At 40.0% G+C, this 20,395-nt stretch overlaps 21 non-coding genes across 21 annotated transcripts; all 21 read left to right on the top strand.

Moving 5' to 3' along the window:
• The first annotated feature begins 1,004 nt into the window (after positions 1-1,004).
• Positions 1,005-1,086, top strand: Trnal-aag (transfer RNA leucine (anticodon AAG)). The gene has a single exon. It is a non-coding gene; the product is annotated as a tRNA-Leu (tRNA).
• Positions 1,087-1,597: 511 nt separating this feature from the next.
• On the top strand, positions 1,598-1,679 carry Trnal-uag (transfer RNA leucine (anticodon UAG)). Its single transcript has one exon. It is a non-coding gene; the product is annotated as a tRNA-Leu (tRNA).
• Positions 1,680-2,655: 976 nt separating this feature from the next.
• Positions 2,656-2,737, top strand: Trnal-aag (transfer RNA leucine (anticodon AAG)). Its single transcript has one exon. It is a non-coding gene; the product is annotated as a tRNA-Leu (tRNA).
• A 1,568-nt stretch (positions 2,738-4,305) lies between these two features.
• On the top strand, positions 4,306-4,387 carry Trnal-aag (transfer RNA leucine (anticodon AAG)). The gene has a single exon. It is a non-coding gene; the product is annotated as a tRNA-Leu (tRNA).
• Positions 4,388-5,365: 978 nt separating this feature from the next.
• Trnal-aag (transfer RNA leucine (anticodon AAG)) lies at positions 5,366-5,447 on the top strand. Its single transcript has one exon. It is a non-coding gene; the product is annotated as a tRNA-Leu (tRNA).
• A 977-nt stretch (positions 5,448-6,424) lies between these two features.
• Trnal-aag (transfer RNA leucine (anticodon AAG)) lies at positions 6,425-6,506 on the top strand. Its single transcript has one exon. It is a non-coding gene; the product is annotated as a tRNA-Leu (tRNA).
• A 1,571-nt stretch (positions 6,507-8,077) lies between these two features.
• On the top strand, positions 8,078-8,159 carry Trnal-uag (transfer RNA leucine (anticodon UAG)). The gene has a single exon. It is a non-coding gene; the product is annotated as a tRNA-Leu (tRNA).
• Positions 8,160-9,135: 976 nt separating this feature from the next.
• Trnal-aag (transfer RNA leucine (anticodon AAG)) lies at positions 9,136-9,217 on the top strand. Its single transcript has one exon. It is a non-coding gene; the product is annotated as a tRNA-Leu (tRNA).
• Positions 9,218-10,788: 1,571 nt separating this feature from the next.
• Positions 10,789-10,870, top strand: Trnal-uag (transfer RNA leucine (anticodon UAG)). The gene has a single exon. It is a non-coding gene; the product is annotated as a tRNA-Leu (tRNA).
• A 510-nt stretch (positions 10,871-11,380) lies between these two features.
• Trnal-uag (transfer RNA leucine (anticodon UAG)) lies at positions 11,381-11,462 on the top strand. Its single transcript has one exon. It is a non-coding gene; the product is annotated as a tRNA-Leu (tRNA).
• Positions 11,463-11,847: 385 nt separating this feature from the next.
• Positions 11,848-11,929, top strand: Trnal-aag (transfer RNA leucine (anticodon AAG)). Its single transcript has one exon. It is a non-coding gene; the product is annotated as a tRNA-Leu (tRNA).
• Positions 11,930-12,451: 522 nt separating this feature from the next.
• Positions 12,452-12,533, top strand: Trnal-uag (transfer RNA leucine (anticodon UAG)). Its single transcript has one exon. It is a non-coding gene; the product is annotated as a tRNA-Leu (tRNA).
• A 384-nt stretch (positions 12,534-12,917) lies between these two features.
• On the top strand, positions 12,918-12,999 carry Trnal-aag (transfer RNA leucine (anticodon AAG)). Its single transcript has one exon. It is a non-coding gene; the product is annotated as a tRNA-Leu (tRNA).
• A 584-nt stretch (positions 13,000-13,583) lies between these two features.
• On the top strand, positions 13,584-13,665 carry Trnal-uag (transfer RNA leucine (anticodon UAG)). The gene has a single exon. It is a non-coding gene; the product is annotated as a tRNA-Leu (tRNA).
• A 510-nt stretch (positions 13,666-14,175) lies between these two features.
• Trnal-uag (transfer RNA leucine (anticodon UAG)) lies at positions 14,176-14,257 on the top strand. The gene has a single exon. It is a non-coding gene; the product is annotated as a tRNA-Leu (tRNA).
• A 385-nt stretch (positions 14,258-14,642) lies between these two features.
• Trnal-aag (transfer RNA leucine (anticodon AAG)) lies at positions 14,643-14,724 on the top strand. Its single transcript has one exon. It is a non-coding gene; the product is annotated as a tRNA-Leu (tRNA).
• A 511-nt stretch (positions 14,725-15,235) lies between these two features.
• On the top strand, positions 15,236-15,317 carry Trnal-uag (transfer RNA leucine (anticodon UAG)). The gene has a single exon. It is a non-coding gene; the product is annotated as a tRNA-Leu (tRNA).
• A 385-nt stretch (positions 15,318-15,702) lies between these two features.
• Positions 15,703-15,784, top strand: Trnal-aag (transfer RNA leucine (anticodon AAG)). Its single transcript has one exon. It is a non-coding gene; the product is annotated as a tRNA-Leu (tRNA).
• A 1,581-nt stretch (positions 15,785-17,365) lies between these two features.
• Positions 17,366-17,447, top strand: Trnal-uag (transfer RNA leucine (anticodon UAG)). Its single transcript has one exon. It is a non-coding gene; the product is annotated as a tRNA-Leu (tRNA).
• Positions 17,448-18,424: 977 nt separating this feature from the next.
• Positions 18,425-18,506, top strand: Trnal-aag (transfer RNA leucine (anticodon AAG)). The gene has a single exon. It is a non-coding gene; the product is annotated as a tRNA-Leu (tRNA).
• Positions 18,507-20,075: 1,569 nt separating this feature from the next.
• Trnal-uag (transfer RNA leucine (anticodon UAG)) lies at positions 20,076-20,157 on the top strand. The gene has a single exon. It is a non-coding gene; the product is annotated as a tRNA-Leu (tRNA).
• The last annotated feature ends 238 nt before the right edge of the window (positions 20,158-20,395 follow it).

A 20,395-nucleotide genomic window follows, 5' to 3' on the forward strand; every position in this document is an offset into this window, starting at 1 on the left:
CGCGAGTTCGAATCTCGCCCCTGTCATCTTATTTCGCATGTCCGGAAATGTCCTCGGACAGAGGATATTGATTGCGCTTAAAAACTTTGTCCCCAGAAAGACGCAAATTTAAAAAAAGTATAATTAACAAGTCTTCGTCGCATTGGGGAAAAATGGCACTTGTACCACTTCATTTTGCGGAACATTTCGTTTATTTTTCGAAACAGAGATCTAAAGCGTTTAAACGAGAGGAGATTTGGATTTACGGCTTGTTAAGAGCGATAGTCCGAATGAAACGGTCTTACAGTCATGTTCAACATTTTTCTTGATAATTGCATAATTTTTAACATTTAACCCACAAGAGTATAATTTTCGGCGTTTCATTATTGTACCCACGCAATGTGAACTTGTCAAAGTTTACTTGTCAAGGGACAGACTTAGGACTTCGGATCTTAGGTTAATTGGTTAGAGCAAAAACCTTTTTGCTAATGTCAGAATAAGCCATTTTTGGTTTACTTGAAGTTTTTTGCGACGGGGATTTTATATCTTAAAAAATAGGCATGATGGCCGAGCGGTCTAAGGCTCTGGTTTTAGGCACCAGTCACTTCAGTTGCGCGAGTTCGAATCTCGCTCCTGTCAACTTATCATACATGTCTGAAAAGGTACGTTGGACAAACGTTTTTTTTTCCGCTTAACTATTTTGCCTGGAAAAATGCGCGAACGTTTAAAAAGGATGTATCACAGGTTTCGCTTGCATGCAGGACGGGATCGCTAAAACTGCTTGACTGTGCAGGTAATTCCGACCACAATCAGGCAAAACTCTCTAAATTGATGAAAAGTCACGGGACGAATACACTTGCAATGGAATGTGCGGAGCTGGTTGTGTATCAACGTATTATTTTGCGTCGCTTACTTATTTCAATTTTTCATACATTTCTGTCATTTTTACATGTCATCTAGTGCTTAAATACGCGTAAATACTATTTTCTCTGCACGCTCGTCGACATTATGTATTTGAAAAACCGGGCAGGATGGCCGAGCGGTCTAAGGCGCTGGTTCAAGGCACCAGTCACTTCGGTGGCGCGAGTTCGTATCTCGCTCCTGTCATCTTATATCACATGACCGGAAATGTCCTCGGACAGAGAATATTGATTACGCTTAAAAACTTCGTCCCCAGACAGACGCAAATTGTAGAAAAAGTATAATTAACAAGTCTTTGTCGCATTGGGGAAAAATGTCACTTGTACCACTTGATTTTGCGGAAAATTTCGTTTATTTTTCGAAACAGAGATCTAAAGCGTTGAAACGACAGGATATTTGGATTTACAGCTTGTAAAGAGCGATAGTCCGAACGAAATGTTCTTACAGTCATGTTCAACATTTTTCTTGATAATTGCATAATTTTTAACATTTAACCCACAAGAGTATAATTTTTGGCGTTTCATTATTGTACCCACGCAATGTGAACTTGTCAAAGTTTACTTGTCAAGGGACAGACTTAGGACTTCGGATCTTAGGTTAATTGGTTAGAGCAAAAACCTTCCTGCTAATGTCAGAATAAGCCATTTTTGGTTTACTTGAACTTTTTTGGGACGGGAATTTTATATCTTAAAAAGAAGGCAGGATGGCCGAGCGGTCTATGGCGCTGGTTTTAGGCACCAGTCACTTCGGTGGCGCGAGTTCGAATCTCGCTCCTGTCATCTTATATCGCATGTCCGGAAATGTCCTCGGAGAGAGGATATTGATTGCGCTTAAAAACTTCGTCCCCAGAAAGATGCAAATTTTAAAAAAGTATAATTAACAAGTCTTCGTCGCATTGGGGAAAAATGGCACTTGTACCACTTGATTTTGCGGAACATTTCCTTTATTTTTCGAAACAGAGATCTAAAGCGTTTAAACGACAGGAGATTTGGATTTACAGCTTGTTAAGAGCGATAGTCCGAATGAAACGGTCTTACACTCATGTTCAACATTTTTCTTGATAATTGCATAATTTTTAACATTTAACCCACAAGAGTATAATTTTCGGCGTTTCATTATTGTACCCTCGCAATGTGAACTTGTCAAAGTTTACTTGTCAAGGGACAGACTTAGGACTTGGGATCTTAGGTTAGTTGGTTAGAGCAAAAACCTTCCTGCTAATGTCAGAATAAGCCATTTTTGGTTTAATTGAACTTTTTTGGGACGGGGATTTTATATCTTAAAAATAAGGCAGGATGGCCGAGCGGTCTAAGGCGCTGGTTTTAGGCAACAGTCACTTCGGTGCGCGAGTTCAAATCTGGCTCCTGTCAACTAATCATACATGTCTGAAAAGTGCGTCGGACAAAAGTTTTTATTTCCGCTTTACTATTTTGCCTGGCAAAATGCGCGAACGTTTAAAAAGGATGTATCACAAGTTTCGCTTGCATGCAGGACGGGATCGCTAAAACTGCTTGACTGTGCAGGTAATTCCTCCCACAATCAGGCAAAACTCTCTAAATTGATGAAAATTCACGGGACGAATACACTTGCAATGGAATGTGCGGAGCTGGTTGGGTATCAACGTATTAATTTGCGTCACTTACTTATTTGAATTTTTCATACATTTCGGTCATTTTTACATGTCATCTAGTGCTTAAATACGCGTAAATACTATTTTTTCTGCACGCTCGTCCACATTATGTATTTGAAAAACCGGGCAGAATGGCCGAGCGGTCTAAGGCGCTGGTTTAAGGCACCAGTCACTTCGGTGGCGCGAGTTCGAATCTCGCTCCTGTCATCTTATTTCGCATGTCCGGAAATGTCCTCGGACAGAGGATATTGATTGCGCTTAAAAACTTTGTCCCCAGAAAGACGCAAATTTAAAAAAAGTATAATTAACAAGTCTTCGTCGCATTGGGGAAAAATGGCACTTGTACCACTTCATTTTGCGGAACATTTCGTTTATTTTTCGAAACAGAGATCTAAAGCGTTTAAACGAGAGGAGATTTGGATTTACGGCTTGTTAAGAGCGATAGTCCGAATGAAACGGTCTTACAGTCATGTTCAACATTTTTCTTGATAATTGCATAATTTTTAACATTTAACCCACAAGAGTATAATTTTCGGCGTTTCATTATTGTACCCACGCAATGTGAACTTGTCAAAGTTTACTTGTCAAGGGACAGACTTAGGACTTCGGATCTTAGGTTAATTGGTTAGAGCAAAAACCTTCCTGCTAATGTCAGAATAAGCCATTTTTGGTTTACTTGAACTTTTTTGGGACGGGAATTTTATATCTTAAAAAGAAGGCAGGAGGGCCGAGCGGTCTATGGCGCTGGTTTTAGGCACCAGTCACTTCGGTGGCGCGAGTTCGAATCTCGCTCCTGTCATCTTATATCGCATGTCCGGAAATGTCCTCGGAGAGAGGATATTGATTGCGCTTAAAAACTTCGTCCCCAGAAAGATGCAAATTTTAAAAAAGTATAATTAACAAGTCTTCGTCGCATTGGGGAAAAATGGCACTTGTACCACTTGATTTTGCGGAACATTTCCTTTATTTTTCGAAACAGAGATCTAAAGCGTTTAAACGACAGGAGATTTGGATTTACAGCTTGTTAAGAGCGATAGTCCGAATGAAACGGTCTTACACTCATGTTCAACATTTTTCTTGATAATTGCATAATTTTTAACATTTAACCCACAAGAGTATAATTTTCGGCGTTTCATTATTGTACCCTCGCAATGTGAACTTGTCAAAGTTTACTTGTCAAGGGACAGACTTAGGACTTGGGATCTTAGGTTAGTTGGTTAGAGCAAAAACCTTCCTGCTAATGTCAGAATAAGCCATTTTTGGTTTAATTGAACTTTTTTGGGACGGGGATTTTATATCTTAAAAATAAGGCAGGATGGCCGAGCGGTCTAAGGCGCTGGTTTTAGGCAACAGTCACTTCGGTGCGCGAGTTCAAATCTGGCTCCTGTCAACTAATCATACATGTCTGAAAAGTGCGTCGGACAAAAGTTTTTATTTCCGCTTTACTATTTTGCCTGGAAAAATGCGCGAACGTTTAAAAAGGATGTATCACAAGTTTCGCTTGCATGCAGGACGAGATCGCTAAAACTGCTTGACTGTGCAGGTAATTCCTCCCACAATCAGGCAAAACTCTCTAAATTGATGAAAATTCACGGGACGAATACACTTGCAATGGAATGTGCGGAGCTGGTTGGGTATCAACGTATTAATTTGCGTCACTTACTTATTTGAATTTTTCATACATTTCGGTCATTTTTACATGTCATCTAGTGCTTAAATACGCGTAAATACTATTTTTTCTGCACGCTCGTCCACATTATGTATTTGAAAAACCGGGCAGAATGGCCGAGCGGTCTAAGGCGCTGGTTTAAGGCACCAGTCACTTCGGTGGCGCGAGTTCGAATCTCGCTCCTGTCATCTTATTTCGCATGTCCGGAAATGTCCTCGGACAGAGGATATTGATTGCGCTTAAAAACTTTGTCCCCAGAAAGACGCAAATTTAAAAAAAGTATAATTAACAAGTCTTCGTCGCATTGGGGAAAAATGGCACTTGTACCACTTCATTTTGCGGAACATTTCGTTTATTTTTCGAAACAGAGATCTAAAGCGTTTAAACGAGAGGAGATTTGGATTTACGGCTTGTTAAGAGCGATAGTCCGAATGAAACGGTCTTACAGTCATGTTCAACATTTTTCTTGATAATTGCATAATTTTTAACATTTAACCCACAAGAGTATAATTTTCGGCGTTTCATTATTGTACCCACGCAATGTGAACTTGTCAAAGTTTACTTGTCAAGGGACAGACTTAGGACTTCGGATCTTAGGTTAATTGGTTAGAGCAAAAACCTTTTTGCTAATGTCAGAATAAGCCATTTTTGGTTTACTTGAAATTTTTTGCGACGGGGATTTTATATCTTAAAAAATAGGCATGATGGCCGAGCGGTCTAAGGCTCTGGTTTTAGGCACCAGTCACTTCAGTTGCGCGAGTTCGAATCTCGCTCCTGTCAACTTATCATACATGTCTGAAAAGGTACGTTGGACAAACGTTTTTTTTTCCGCTTAACTATTTTGCCTGGAAAAATGCGCGAACGTTTAAAAAGCATGTATCACAGGTTTCGCTTGCATGCAGGACGGGATCGCTAAAACTGCTTGACTGTGCAGGTAATTCCGACCACAATCAGGCAAAACTCTCTAAATTGATGAAAAGTCACGGGACGAATACACTTGCAATGGAATGTGCGGAGCTGGTTGTGTATCAACGTATTATTTTGCGTCGCTTACTTATTTCAATTTTTCATACATTTCTGTCATTTTTACATGTCATCTAGAGCTTAAATACGCGTAAATACTATTTTCTCTGCAGGCTCGTCGACATTATGTATTTGAAAAACCGGGCAGGATGGCCGAGCGGTCTAAGGCGCTGGTTCAAGGCACCAGTCACTTCGGTGGCGCGAGTTCGTATCTCGCTCCTGTCATCTTATATCACATGACCGGAAATGTCCTCGGACAGAGAATATTGATTACGCTTAAAAACTTCGTCCCCAGACAGACGCAAATTGTAGAAAAAGTATAATTAACAAGTCTTTGTCGCATTGGGGAAAAGTGTCACTTGCACCACTTGATCTTGCGGAAAATTTCGTTTATTTTTCGAAACAGAGATCTAAAGCTTTTAAACGACATGAGATTTGGATTTACAGCTTGTTAAGAGCGATAGTACGAATGAAACGTTCTTACAGTCATGTTCAACATTTTTCTTGATAAATGCTTAATTTTTAACATTTAACCCACAAGAGTATAATTTTCGGCGTTTCATTATTGTACCCACGCAATGTGAACTTGTCAAAGCTTACTTGTCAAGGGACAGACTTAGGACTTGGGATCTTAGGTTAGTTGGTTAGAGCAAAAACCTTCCTGCTAATGTCAGAATAAGCCATTTTTGGTTTAATTGAACTTTTTTGGGACGGGGATTTTATATCTTAAAAATAAGGCAGGATGGCCGAGCGGTCTAAGGCGCTGGTTTTAGGCAACAGTCACTTCGGTGCGCGAGTTCAAATCTGGCTCCTGTCAACTAATCATACATGTCTGAAAAGTGCGTCGGACAAAAGTTTTTATTTCCGCTTTACTATTTTGCCTGGAAAAATGCGCGAACGTTTAAAAAGGATGTATCACAAGTTTCGCTTGCATGCAGGACGGGATCGCTAAAACTGCTTGACTGTGCAGGTAATTCCTCCCACAATCAGGCAAAACTCTCTAAATTGATGAAAATTCACGGGACGAATACACTTGCAATGGAATGTGCGGAGCTGGTTGGGTATCAACGTATTAATTTGCGTCACTTACTTATTTGAATTTTTCATACATTTCGGTCATTTTTACATGTCATCTAGTGCTTAAATACGCGTAAATACTATTTTTTCTGCACGCTCGTCCACATTATGTATTTGAAAAACCGGGCAGAATGGCCGAGCGGTCTAAGGCGCTGGTTTAAGGCACCAGTAACTTCGGTGGCGCGAGTTCGAATCTCGCTCCTGTCATCTTATTTCGCATGTCCGGAAATGTCCTCGGACAGAGGATATTGATTGCGCTTAAAAACTTTGTCCCCAGAAAGACGCAAATTTAAAAAAAGTATAATTAAAAAGTCTTCGTCGCATTGGGGAAAAATGGCACTTGTACCACTTCATTTTGCGGAACATTTCGTTTATTTTTCGAAACAGAGATCTAAAGCGTTTAAACGAGAGGAGATTTGGATTTACGGCTTGTTAAGAGCGATAGTCCGAATGAAACGGTCTTACAGTCATGTTCAACATTTTTCTTGATAATTGCATAATTTTTAACATTTAACCCACAAGAGTATAATTTTCGGCGTTTCATTATTGTACCCACGCAATGTGAACTTGTCAAAGTTTACTTGTCAAGGGACAGACTTAGGACTTCGGATCTTAGGTTAATTGGTTAGAGCAAAAACCTTTTTGCTAATGTCAGAATAAGCCATTTTTGGTTTACTTGAAATTTTTTGCGACGGGGATTTTATATCTTAAAAAATAGGCATGATGGCCGAGCGGTCTAAGGCTCTGGTTTTAGGCACCAGTCACTTCAGTTGCGCGAGTTCGAATCTCGCTCCTGTCAACTTATCATACATGTCTGAAAAGGTACGTTGGACAAACGTTTTTTTTTCCGCTTAACTATTTTGCCTGGAAAAATGCGCGAACGTTTAAAAAGGATGTATCACAGGTTTCGCTTGCATGCAGGACGGGATCGCTAAAACTGCTTGACTGTGCAGGTAATTCCGACCACAATCAGGCAAAACTCTCTAAATTGATGAAAAGTCACGGGACGAATACACTTGCAATGGAATGTGCGGAGCTGGTTGTGTATCAACGTATTATTTTGCGTCGCTTACTTATTTCAATTTTTCATACATTTCTGTCATTTTTACATGTCATCTAGTGCTTAAATACGCGTAAATACTATTTTCTCTGCACGCTCGTCGACATTATGTATTTGAAAAACCGGGCAGGATGGCCGAGCGGTCTAAGGCGCTGGTTCAAGGCACCAGTCACTTCGGTGGCGCGAGTTCGTATCTCGGTCCTGTCATCTTATATCACATGACCGGAAATGTCCTCGGACAGAGAATATTGATTACGCTTAAAAACTTCGTCCCAAGACAGACGCAAATTGTAGAAAAAGTATAATTAACAAGTCTTTGTCGCATTGGGGAAAAATGTCACTTGTACCACTTGATTTTGCGGAAAATTTCGTTTATTTTTCGAAACAAAGATCTAAAGCGTTGAAACGACAGGATATTTGGATTTACAGCTTGTTAAGAGCGATAGTCCGAACGAAATGTTCTTACAGTCATGTTCAACATTTTTCTTGATAATTGCATAATTTTTAACATTTAACCCACAAGAGTATAATTTTCGGCGTTTCATTATTGTACCCACGCAATGTGAACTTGTCAAAGTTTACTTGTCAAGGGACAGACTTAGGACTTCGGATCTTAGGTTAATTGGTTAGAGCAAAAACTTTCCTGCTAATGTCAGAATAAGCCATTTTTGGTTTACTTGAACTTTTTTGGGACGGGAATTTTATATCTTAAAAAGAAGGCAGGATGGCCGAGCGGTCTATGGCGCTGGTTTTAGGCACCAGTCACTTCGGTGGCGCGAGTTCGAATCTCGCTCCTGTCATCTTATATCGCATGTCCGGAAATGTCCTCGGAGAGAGGATATTGATTGCGCTTAAAAACTTCGTCCCCAGAAAGATGCAAATTTTAAAAAAGTATAATTAACAAGTCTTCGTCGCATTGGGGAAAAATGGCACTTGTACCACTTGATTTTGCGGAACATTTCCTTTATTTTTCGAAACAGAGATCTAAAGCGTTTAAACGACAGGAGATTTGGATTTACAGCTTGTTAAGAGCGATAGTCCGAATGAAACGGTCTTACACTCATGTTCAACATTTTTCTTGATAATTGCATAATTTTTAACATTTAACCCACAAGAGTATAATTTTCGGCGTTTCATTATTGTACCCACGCAATGTGAACTTGTCAAAGTTTACTTGTCAAGGGACAGACTTAGGACTTGGGATCTTAGGTTAGTTGGTTAGAGCAAAAACCTTCCTGCTAATGTCAGAATAAGCCATTTTTGGTTTAATTGAACTTTTTTGGGACGGGGATTTTATATCTTAAAAATAAGGCAGGATGGCCGAGCGGTCTCAGGCGCTGGTTTTAGGCAACAGTCACTTCGGTGCGCTAGTTCAAATCTGGCTCCTGTCAACTAATCATACATGTCTGAAAAGTGCGTCGGACAAAAGTTTTTATTTCCGCTTTACTATTTTGCCTGGAAAAATGCGCGAACGTTTAAAAAGGATGTATCACAAGTTTCGCTTGCATGCAGGACGGGATCGCTAAAACTGCTTGACTGTGCAGGTAATTCCTCCCACAATCAGGCAAAACTCTCTAAATTGATGAAAATTCACGGGACGAATACACTTGCAATGGAATGTGCGGAGCTGGTTGGGTATCAACGTATTAATTTGCGTCACTTACTTATTTGAATTTTTCATACATTTCGGTCATTTTTACATGTCATCTAGTGCTTAAATACGCGTAAATACTATTTTTTCTGCACGCTCGTCCACATTATGTATTTGAAAAACCGGGCAGAATGGCCGAGCGGTCTAAGGCGCTGGTTTAAGGCACCAGTCACTTCGGTGGCGCGAGTTCGAATCTCGCTCCTGTCATCTTATTTCGCATGTCCGGAAATGTCCTCGGACAGAGGATATTGATTGCGCTTAAAAACTTTGTCCCCAGAAAGACGCAAATTTAAAAAAAGTATAATTAACAAGTCTTCGTCGCATTGGGGAAAAATGGCACTTGTACCACTTCATTTTGCGGAACATTTCGTTTATTTTTCGAAACAGAGATCTAAAGCGTTTAAACGAGAGGAGATTTGGATTTACGGCTTGTTAAGAGCGATAGTCCGAATGAAACGGTCTTACAGTCATGTTCAACATTTTTCTTGATAATTGCATAATTTTTAACATTTAACCCACAAGAGTATAATTTTCGGCGTTTCATTATTGTACCCACGCAATGTGAACTTGTCAAAGTTTACTTGTCAAGGGACAGACTTAGGACTTCGGATCTTAGGTTAATTGGTTAGAGCAAAAACCTTTTTGCTAATGTCAGAATAAGCCATTTTTGGTTTACTTGAAATTTTTTGCGACGGGGATTTTATATCTTAAAAAATAGGCATGATGGCCGAGCGGTCTAAGGCTCTGGTTTTAGGCACCAGTCACTTCAGTTGCGCGAGTTCGAATCTCGCTCCTGTCAACTTATCATACATGTCTGAAAAGGTACGTTGGACAAACGTTTTTTTTTCCGCTTAACTATTTTGCCTGGAAAAATGCGCGAACGTTTAAAAAGGATGTATCACAGGTTTCGCTTGCATGCAGGACGGGATCGCTAAAACTGCTTGACTGTGCAGGTAATTCCGACCACAATCAGGCAAAACTCTCTAAATTGATGAAAAGTCACGGGACGAATACACTTGCAATGGAATGTGCGGAGCTGGTTGTGTATCAACGTATTATTTTGCGTCGCTTACTTATTTCAATTTTTCATACATTTCTGTCATTTTTACATGTCATCTAGTGCTTAAATACGCGTAAATACTATTTTCTCTGCACGCTCGTCGACATTATGTATTTGAAAAACCGGGCAGGATGGCTGAGCGGTCTAAGGCGCTGGTTCAAGGCACCAGTCACTTCGGTTGCGCGAGTTCGTATCTCGCTCCTGTCATCTTATATCACATGACCGGAAATGTCCTCGGACAGAGAATATTGATTACGCTTAAAAACTTCGTCCCCAGACAGACGCAAATTGTAGAAAAAGTATAATTAACAAGTCTTTGTCGCATTGGGGAAAAATGTCACTTGTACCACTTGATTTTGCGGAAAATTTCGTTTATTTTTCGAAACAGAGATCTAAAGCGTTGAAACGACAGGATATTTGGATTTACAGCTTGTTAAGAGCGATAGTCCGAACGAAATGTTCTTACAGTCATGTTCAACATTTTTCTTGATAATTGCATAATTTTTAACATTTAACCCACAAGAGTATAATTTTCGGCGTTTCATTATTGTACCCACGCAATGTGAACTTGTCAAAGTTTACTTGTCAAGGGACAGACTTAGGACTTCGGATCTTAGGTTAATTGGTTAGAGCAAAAACCTTCCTGCTAATGTCAGAATAAGCCATTTTTGGTTTACTTGAACTTTTTTGGGACGGGAATTTTACATCTTAAAAAGAAGGCAGGATGGCCGAGCGGTCTATGGCGCTGGTTTTAGGCACCAGTCACTTCGGTGGCGCGAGTTCGAATCTCGCTCCTGTCATCTTATATCGCATGTCCGGAAATGTCCTCGGAGAGAGGATATTGATTGCGCTTAAAAACTTCTTCCCCAGAAAGATGCAAATTTTAAAAAAGTATAATTAACAAGTCTTCGTCGCATTGGGGAAAAATGGCACTTGTACCACTTGATTTTGCGGAACATTTCCTTTATTTTTTGAAACAGAGATCTAAAGCGTTTAAACGACAGGAGATTTGGATTTACAGCTTGTTAAGAGCGATAGTCCGAATGAAACGGTCTTACACTCATGTTCAACATTTTTCTTGATAATTGCATAATTTTTAACATTTAACCCACAAGAGTATAATTTTCGGCGTTTCATTATTGTACCCACGCAATGTGAACTTGTCAAAGTTTACTTGTCAACGGACAGACTTAGGACTTCGGATCTTAGGTTAATTGGTTAGAGCAAAAAACTTCCTGCTAATGTCAGAATAAGCCATTTTTGGTTTACTTGAACTTTTTTGGGACGGGGATTTTATATCTTAAAAAGAAGGCAGGATGGCCGAGCGGTCTAAGGCTCTGGTTTTAGGCACCAGTCACTTCGGTGGCGCGAGTTTGAATCTCGCTCCTGTCAACTAATCCTTCATGTCTGAAAAATACGTCGCACAAACGTTTTTATTCCCGCTTAACTATTTCGCCTAGAAAAATGCGCGAACGTTTAAAAAGGATGTTTCACAAGTTTCGCTTGCATGCAGGACGGGATCGCTAAAATTGCTTGACGGTGCAGGTAATTCCGCCCACAATCAGGAAAAACTCCGTAAATTTATGAAAAGTCACGGGACGAATACACTTGCAATGGAATGTGCAGAGCTGGTTGGGTATCAACGTATTATTTTGCGTCACTTACTTATTTGAATTTTTCATACTTTTCGGTCATTTTTACGTGTCATCTAGTGCTTAAATACGCGTAAATACTATTTTCTCTGCACGCTCGTCGACATTATGTATTTGAAAAACCGGGCAGGATAGCCGAGCGGTCTAAGGCGCTGGTTTAAGGCACCAGTCACTTCGGTGGCGCGAGTTCGAATCTCGCTCCTGTCATCTTATATTGCATGACCGGAAAGGTCCTCGGACAGAGATTATTGATTACGCTTAAAAACTTTGTCCCCAGACAGACGCAAATTTTAGAAAAAGTATAATTAACAAGTCTTTGTCGCATTGGGGAAAAATGTCACTTGTACCACTTGATTTTGCGAAACATTTCGTTTGTTTTTCGAAACAGAGATCTAAATCCTTAAAACGACAGGAGATTTCGATTTACAGCTTGTTAAGAGCGATAGTCCGAATAAAACGTTCTTACAGTCATGTTCAACATTTTTCTTGATAATTGCATAATTTTGAACATTTAACCCACAAGAGTATAATTTTCGGCGTTTCATTATTGTACCCACGCAATGTGAACTTGTCAAAGTTTACTTGTCAAGGGGCAGACTTGGGACTTCGGATCTTAGGTTAATTGGTTAGAGCAAAATCCTTCCTGCTAATGTCAGAATAAGCCATTTTTGGTTTACTTGAACTTTTTTTGTTTTTCTTTGGGACGGGGATTTTATATCTTAAAAAGTAGGCAGGATGGCCGAGCGGTCTAAGGCGCTGGTTTTAGGCACCAGTCTCTTCGGTGGCGCGAGTTCGAATCTCGCTCCTGTCAACTAATAATACATGTCTGAAAAGTACGTCGGACAAACGTTTTTATTTCCGCTTAACTATTTTGCCTACAAAAATGCTCGAACGTTTAAAAAGGATGTTTCATAAGTTTCGCTTCCATGCAGGACGGGATCACTAAAACTGCTTGACTTTGCAGGTAATTCCGCCCACAATCAGGCAAAATTCTCTAAATTGATGAAAAGTCACGGGACGAATACACTTGCAATGGAATGTGCAGAGCTGGTTGGGTATCAATGTATTATTTTGCGCCACTTACTTATTTGAATTTTTCATACATTTCGGTCATTTTTACATGTCATCTAGTGCTTAAATACGCGTAAATAATATTTTTTCTGCACGCTCGTCCACATTATGTATTTGAAAAACCGGCAGGATGGCCGAGCGGTCTAAGGCGCTGGTTTAAGGCACCAGTCACTTCGGTGGCGCGAGTTCGAATCTCGCTCTTGTCATCTTATATCGAATGTTCGGAAATGTCCTCGGACAGAGGATATTGATTGCGCTTAAAAACTGAAAAAGTATAATTAACAAGTCTTCGTCGCATTGGGGATAAATGGCACTTGTACCACTTGATTTTGCGGAACATTTCGTTTAATTTTCGAAACAGAGATATAAAGCGTTTAAACGACAGGAGATTTGGATTAACAGCTTGTTAAGAGCGATAGTCCGAATGAAACGGTCTTACAGTCATGTTCAACATTTTTCTTGATAATTGCATAAGTTTTTAACATTTAACCCACAAGAGTATAATTTTTGGCGTTTCATTATTGTACCCACGCAATGTGAACTTGTCAAAGTTTACTTGTCAAGGGACAGACTTAGGACTTCGGATCTTAGGTTAATTGGTTAGAGCAAAAACCTTCCTGCTAATGTCAGAATAAGCCATTTTTGGTTTACTTGAACTTTTTTGGGACGGGAATTTTATTTAGCAAATATTTCTTGGGTTTAAGGCAATAAATAACAAATTAAATTTTGATAAATTTTCTCCCTGATCTTGGTATGATCTTGGTACGGGAATTTTATATCTTAAAAAGAAGGCAGGATGGCCGAGCGGTCTATGGCGCTGGTTTTAGGCACCAGTCACTTCGGTTGCGCGAGTTCGAATCTCGCTCCTGTCATCTTATATCGCATGTCCGGAAATGTCCTCGGACAGAGGATATTGATTGCGCTTAAAAACTTCGTCCCCAGAAAGACGCAAATTTAAAAAAAGTATAATTAACAAGTCTTCGTCGCATTGGGGAAAAATGGCACTTGTACCACTTGATTTTGCGGAACATTTCCTTTATTTTTCGAAACAGAGATCTAAAGCGTTTAAACGACAGGAGATTTGGATTTACAGCTTGTTAAGAGCGATAGTCCGAATGAAACGGTCTTACAGTCATGTTCAACATTTTTCTTGATAATTGCATAATTTTTAACATTTAACCCACAAGAGTATAATTTTCGGCGATTAATTATTGTACCCACGCAATGTGAACTTGTCAAAGTTTACTTGTCAACGGACAGACTTAGGACTTCGGATCTTAGGTTAATTGGTTAGAGCAAAAACCTTCCTGCTAATGTCAGAATAAGCCATTTTTGGTTTACTTGAACTTTTTTGGGACGGGGATTTTATATCTTAAAAAGAAGGCAGGATGGCCGAGCGGTCTAAGGCTCTGGTTTTAGGCACCAGTCACTTCGGTGGCGCGAGTTTGAATCTCGCTCCTGTCAACTAATCATTCATGTCTGAAAAATACGTCGGACAAACGTTTTTATTCCCGCTTAACTATTTCGCCTAGAAAAATGCGCGAACGTTTAAAAAGGATGTTTCACAAGTTTCGCTTGCATGCAGGACGGGATCGCTAAAATTGCTTGACTGTGCAGGTAATTCCGCCCACAATCAGGAAAAACTCCGTAAATTTATGAAAAGTCACGGGACGAATACACTTGCAATGGAATGTGCAGAGCTGGTTGGGTATCAATGTATTATTTTGCGTCACTTACTTATTTGAATTTTTCATACTTTTCGGTCATTTTTACGTGTCATCTAGTGCTTAAATACGCGTAAATACTATTTTCTCTGCACGCTCGTCGACATTATGTATTTGAAAAACCGGGCAGGATAGCCGAGCGGTCTAAGGCGGTGGTTTAAGGCACCAGTCACTTCGGTGGCGCGAGTTCGAATCTCGCTCCTGTCATCTTATATTGCATGACCGGAAAGGTCCTCGGACAGAGAATATTGATTACGCTTAAAAACTTTGTCCCCAGACAGACGCAAATTTTAGAAAAAGTATAATTAGCAAGTCTTTGTCGCATTGGGGAAAAATGTCACTTGTACCACTTGATTTTGCGAAACTTTTCGTTTATTTTTCGAAACAGAGATCTAAATCCTTAAAACGACAGGAGATTTCGATTTACAGCTTGTTAAGAGCGATAGTCCGAATGAAACGTTCTTACAGTCATGCTCAACATTTTTCTTGATAATTGCATAATTTTGAACATTTAACCCCCAAGAGTATAATTTTCGGCGTTTCATTATTGTACCCACGCAATGTGAACTTGTCAAAGTTTACTTGTCAAGGGACAGACTTGGGACTTCGGATCTTAGGTTAATTGGTTAGAACGAAAGCCTTCCTGCTAATGTCAGAATAAGCCATTTTTGGTTTACTTGAACTTTTTTGGGACGGGGATTTTATATCTTAAAAAGAAGGCAGGATGGCCGAGCGGTCTAAGGCTCTGGTTTTAGGCACCAGTCACTTCGGTGGCGCGAGTTTGAATCTCGCTCCTGTCAACTAATCATTCATGTCTGAAAAATACGTCGGACAAACGTTTTTATTCCCGCTTAACTATTTCGCCTAGAAAAATGCGCGAACGTTTAAAAAGGATGTTTCACAAGTTTCGCTTGCATGCAGGACGGGATCGCTAAAATTGCTTGACTGTGCAGGTAATTCCGCCCACAATCAGGAAAAACTCCGTGAATTCATGAAAAGTCACGGGACGAATACACTTGCAATGGAATGTGCAGAGCTGGTTGGGTATCAATGTATTATTTTGCGTCACTTACTTATTTGAATTTTTCATACTTTTCGGTCATTTTTACGTGTCATCTAGTGCTTAAATACGCGTAAATACTATTTTCTCTGCACGCTCGTCGACATTATGTATTTGAAAAACCGGGCAGGATAGCCGAGCGGTCTAAGGCGCTGGTTTAAGGCACCAGTCACTTCGGTGGCGCGAGTTCGAATCTCGCTCCTGTCATCTTATATTGCATGACCGGAAAGGTCCTCGGACAGAGAATATTGATTACGCTTAAAAACTTTGTCCCCAGACAGACGCAAATTTTAGAAAAAGTATAATTAGCAAGTCTTTGTCGCATTGGGGAAAAATGTCACTTGTACCACTTGATTTTGCGAAACTTTTCGTTTATTTTTCGAAACAGAGATCTAAATCCTTAAAACGACAGGAGATTTCGATTTACAGCTTGTTAAGTGCGATAGTCCGAATGAAACGTTCTTACAGTCATGTTCAACATTTTTCTTGATAATTGCATAATTTTGAACATTTAACCCCCAAGAGTATAATTTTCGGCGTTTCATTATTGTACCCACGCAATGTGAACTTGTCAAAGTTTACTTGTCAAGGGACAGACTTGGGACTTCGGATCTTAGGTTAATTAGTTAGAGCAAAAACCTTCCTGCTAATGTCAGAATAAGCCATTTTTGGTATACTTGAACTTTTGTTGTTTTTCTTTGGGACGGGAATTTTATATCTTAAAAAGTAGGCAGGATGGCCGAGCGGCCTAAGGCGCTGGTTTTAGGCACCAGTCTCTTCGGTGGCTCGATTTCGAATCTCGCTCCTGTCAACTAATAATACATGTCTGAAAAGTACGTCGGACAAACGTTTTTATTTCCGCTTAACTATTTCGCCTAGAAAAATGCGCGAACGGTTAAAAAGGATGTTTCACAAGTTTCGCTTGCATGCAGGACGGGATCGCTAAAACTGCTTGACTGTGCAGGTAATTCCGCCCACAACCAGGAAAAACTCTGTAAATTGAGGAAAAGTCACGGGACGAATACACTTGCATTGGAATGTGCAGAGCTGGTTGAGTATCATCGTATTATTTTGCGTCACTTACTTATTTGAATTTTTCATACATTTCGGTCATTTTTACATGTCATCTAGTGCTTAAATACGCGTAAATACTATTTTCTCTGCACGCTCGTCGACATTATGTATTTGAATAACCGGGCAGGATGGCAGAGCGGTCTAAGGCGCTAGTTTAAGGCACCAGTCACTTCGGTAGCGCGAGTTCGAATCTCGCTCCTGTCATCTTATATCGCAAGTCCGGATATGTCCTCGGACAGAGGATATTGATTGCGCTTAAAAACTTCGTCCCCAGAAAGACGTAAATTTTAAAAAAGTATAATTAACAAGTCTTCGTCGCATTGGGGAAAAATGGCACTTGGACCACTTGATTTTGCGGAACATTTCGTTTATTTTTCGAAACAGAGATCTAAAGCGTTTAAACGACAGGAAATTTGGATTTACAGCTTGTTAAGAGCGATAGTCCGAATGAAACGGTCTTACAGTCATGTTCAACATTTTTCTTGATAATTGCATAATTTTTAACATTTAACCCACAAGAGTATAATTTTCGGCGTTTCATTATTGTACCCACGCAATGTGAACTTGTCAAAGTTTACTTGTCAAGGGACAGACTTAGGACTTCGGATCTTAGGTTAATTGGTTAGAGCAAAAACCTTCCTGCTAATGTCAGAATAAGCCATTTTTGGTTTACTTGAACTTTTTTGGGACGGGGATTTTATATCTTAAAAAGAAGGCAGGATGGCCGAGCGGTCTAAGGCTCTGGTTTTAGGCACCAGTCACTTCGGTGGCGCGAGTTCGAATCTCGCTCCTGTCATCTTATATCGCAAGTCCGGATATGTCCTCGGACAGAGGATATTGATTGCGCTTAAAAACTTCGTCCCCAGAAAGACGAAAATTTTAAAAAAGTATAATTAACAAGTCTTCGTCGCATTGGGGAAAAATGGCACTTGGACCACTTGATTTTGCGGAACATTTCGTTTATTTTTCGAAACAGAGATCTAAAGCGTTTAAACGACAGGAAATTTGGATTTACAGCTTGTTAAGAGCGATAGTCCGAATGAAACGGTTTTACAGTCATGTTCAACATTTTTCTGGATAATTGCATAATTTTTAACATTTAACCCACAAGAGTATAATTTTCGGCGTTTCATTATTGTACCCACGCAATGTGAACTTGTCAAAGTTTACTTGTCAAGGGACAGACTTAGGACTTCGGATCTTAGGTTAATTGGTTGGAGCAAAAAACTTCCTGCTAATGTCAGAATAAGCCATTTTTGGTTTACTTGAACTTTTTTGGGACGGGGATTTTATTTCTTAAAAAGCAGGCAGGATGGCCAAGCGGTCTAAGGCTCTGGTTTTAGGCACCAGTCACTTCGGTGGCACGAATTCGAAACTCGCTCCTGTCAACTAATCATACATGTCTGAAAAGTACGTCGGACAAACGTTTTTATTTCCGCTTAACTATTTTGCCTAGAAAAATGCGCGAACGTTCAAAAAGGACGTTTCACAAGTTTTGCTTGCATGTAGGACGGGATCGCTAAAACTGCTTGACTTTGCAGGTAATTCCGCCCACAATCAGGCAAAACTCTCTAAATTGATGAAAAGTCACGAAACGAATACACTTGCAATGGAATGTGCAAAGCTGGTTGGGTATCAACGTATTATTTTGCGTCACGTACTTATTTGAATTTTTCATACATTTCGGTCATTTTTACATGTCATCTAGTGCTTAAATACGCGTAAATACTATTTTTCCCGCACGCTCGTCCACATTATGTATTTGCAAAACCGGGCAGGATAGCCGAGCGGTCTAAGGCGCTGGTTTAAGGCACCAGTCACTTCGATGGCGCGAGTTCGAATCTCGCTCCTGTCATCTTATATCGCATGTCCGGAAATGTCCTCGGACAGAGGATATTGATTGCGCTTAAAAACTTCGTCCTCAGAAAGACGCAAATTTTAAAAAAGTATAATTAACAAGTCTTCGTCGCATTGGGGAAAAATGGCACTTGTACCACTTGATTTTGCGGAACATTTCCTTTATTTTTCCAAACAGAGATCTAAAGCGTTTAAACGACAGGAGATTTGGATTTACAGCTTGTTAAGAGCGATAGTCCGAATGAAACGGTCTTACAGTCATGTTCAACATTTTTCTTGATAATTGCATAATTTTTAACATTTAACCCACAAGAGTATAATTTTCGGCGTTTCATTATTGTACCCACGCAAGGTGAACTTGTCAAAGTTTACTTGTCAAGGGACAGACTTAGGACTTCGGATCTTAGGTTAATTGGTTGGAGCAAAAACCTTCCTGCTAATGTCAGAATAAGCCATTTTTGGTTTACTTCAACTTTTTTGGGACGGGGATTTTATTTATTAAAAAGCAGGCAGGATGGCCGAGCGGTCTAAGGCTCTCGTTTTAGGCACCAGTCACTTCGGTGGCACGAATTCGAATCTCGCTCCTGTCAACTAATCATACATGTCTGAAAAGTACGTCGGACAAACGTTTTTATTTCCGATTAACTATTTTGCCTAGAAAAATGCGCGAATGTTCAAAAAGGATGTTTCACAAGTTTTGCTTGCATGTAGGACGGGATCGCTAAAACTGCTTGACTTTGCAGGTAATTCCGCCCACAATCAGGCAAAACTCTCTAAATTGATGAAAAGTCACGGGACGAATACACTTGCAATGGAATGTGCAAAGCTGGTTGGGTATCAACGTGTTATATTGCGTCACTTACTTATTTGAATTTTTCATACATTTCGGTCATTTTTACATGTCATCTAGTGCTTAAATACGCGTAAATACTATTTTTTCCGCACGCTCGTCCACATTATGTATTTGCAAAACCGGGCAGGATAGCCAAGCGGTCTAAGGCGCTGGTTTAAGGCACCAGTCACTTCGGTGGCGCGAGTTCGAATCTCGCTCCTCTCATCTTATATCGCATGTCCGGAAATGTCCTCGGACAGAGGATATTGATTGCGCTTAAAAACTTCGTCCTCAGAAAGACGCAAATTTTAAAAAGGTATAATTAACAAGTCTTCGCCGCATTGGGGAAAAATGGCACTTGTACCACTTGATTTTGCGGAACATTTCCTTTATTTTTCGAAACAGAGATCTAAAGCGTTTAAACGAAAGGAGATTTGGATTTACAGCTTGTTAAGAGCGATAGTCCGAATGAAACGGTCTTACAGTCATGTTCAACATTTTTCTTGAGAATTGCATAATTTTTAACATTTAACCCACAAGAGTATAGTTTTCGGCGTTTCATTATTGTACCCACGCAATGTGAACTTGTCAAAGTTTACTTGTCAACGGACAGACTTAGGACTTCGGATCTTAGGTTAATTGGTTAGAGCAAAAACCTTCCTGCTAATGTCAGAATAAGCCATTTTTGGTTTACTTGAACATTTTTGGGACGGGGATTTTATATCTTAAAAAGTAGGCAGGATGGCCGAGCGGTCTAAGGCGCTGGTTTTAGGCACCAGTCACTTGGGTGGCGCGAGTTCGAATCTCGCTCCTGTCAACTAATAATACATGTCTGAAAAGTACGTCGGACAAACGTTTTTATTTCCGCTTAACTATTTCGCCTAGAAAAATGCGCGAACGTTTAAAAAAGATGTTTCACAAGTTTCGCTTGCATGCAGGACGGGATCGCTAAAACTGCTTGACTGTGCAGGTAATTCCGCCCACAACCAGGAAAAACTCTGTAAATTGATGAAAAGTCTCGGGACGAATACACTTGCATTGGAATGTGCAGAGCT

Source organism: Hydractinia symbiolongicarpus, chromosome 3 (assembly GCF_029227915.1).
Source record: "Hydractinia symbiolongicarpus strain clone_291-10 chromosome 3, HSymV2.1, whole genome shotgun sequence".
Taxonomy (NCBI): domain Eukaryota; kingdom Metazoa; phylum Cnidaria; class Hydrozoa; order Anthoathecata; family Hydractiniidae; genus Hydractinia; species Hydractinia symbiolongicarpus.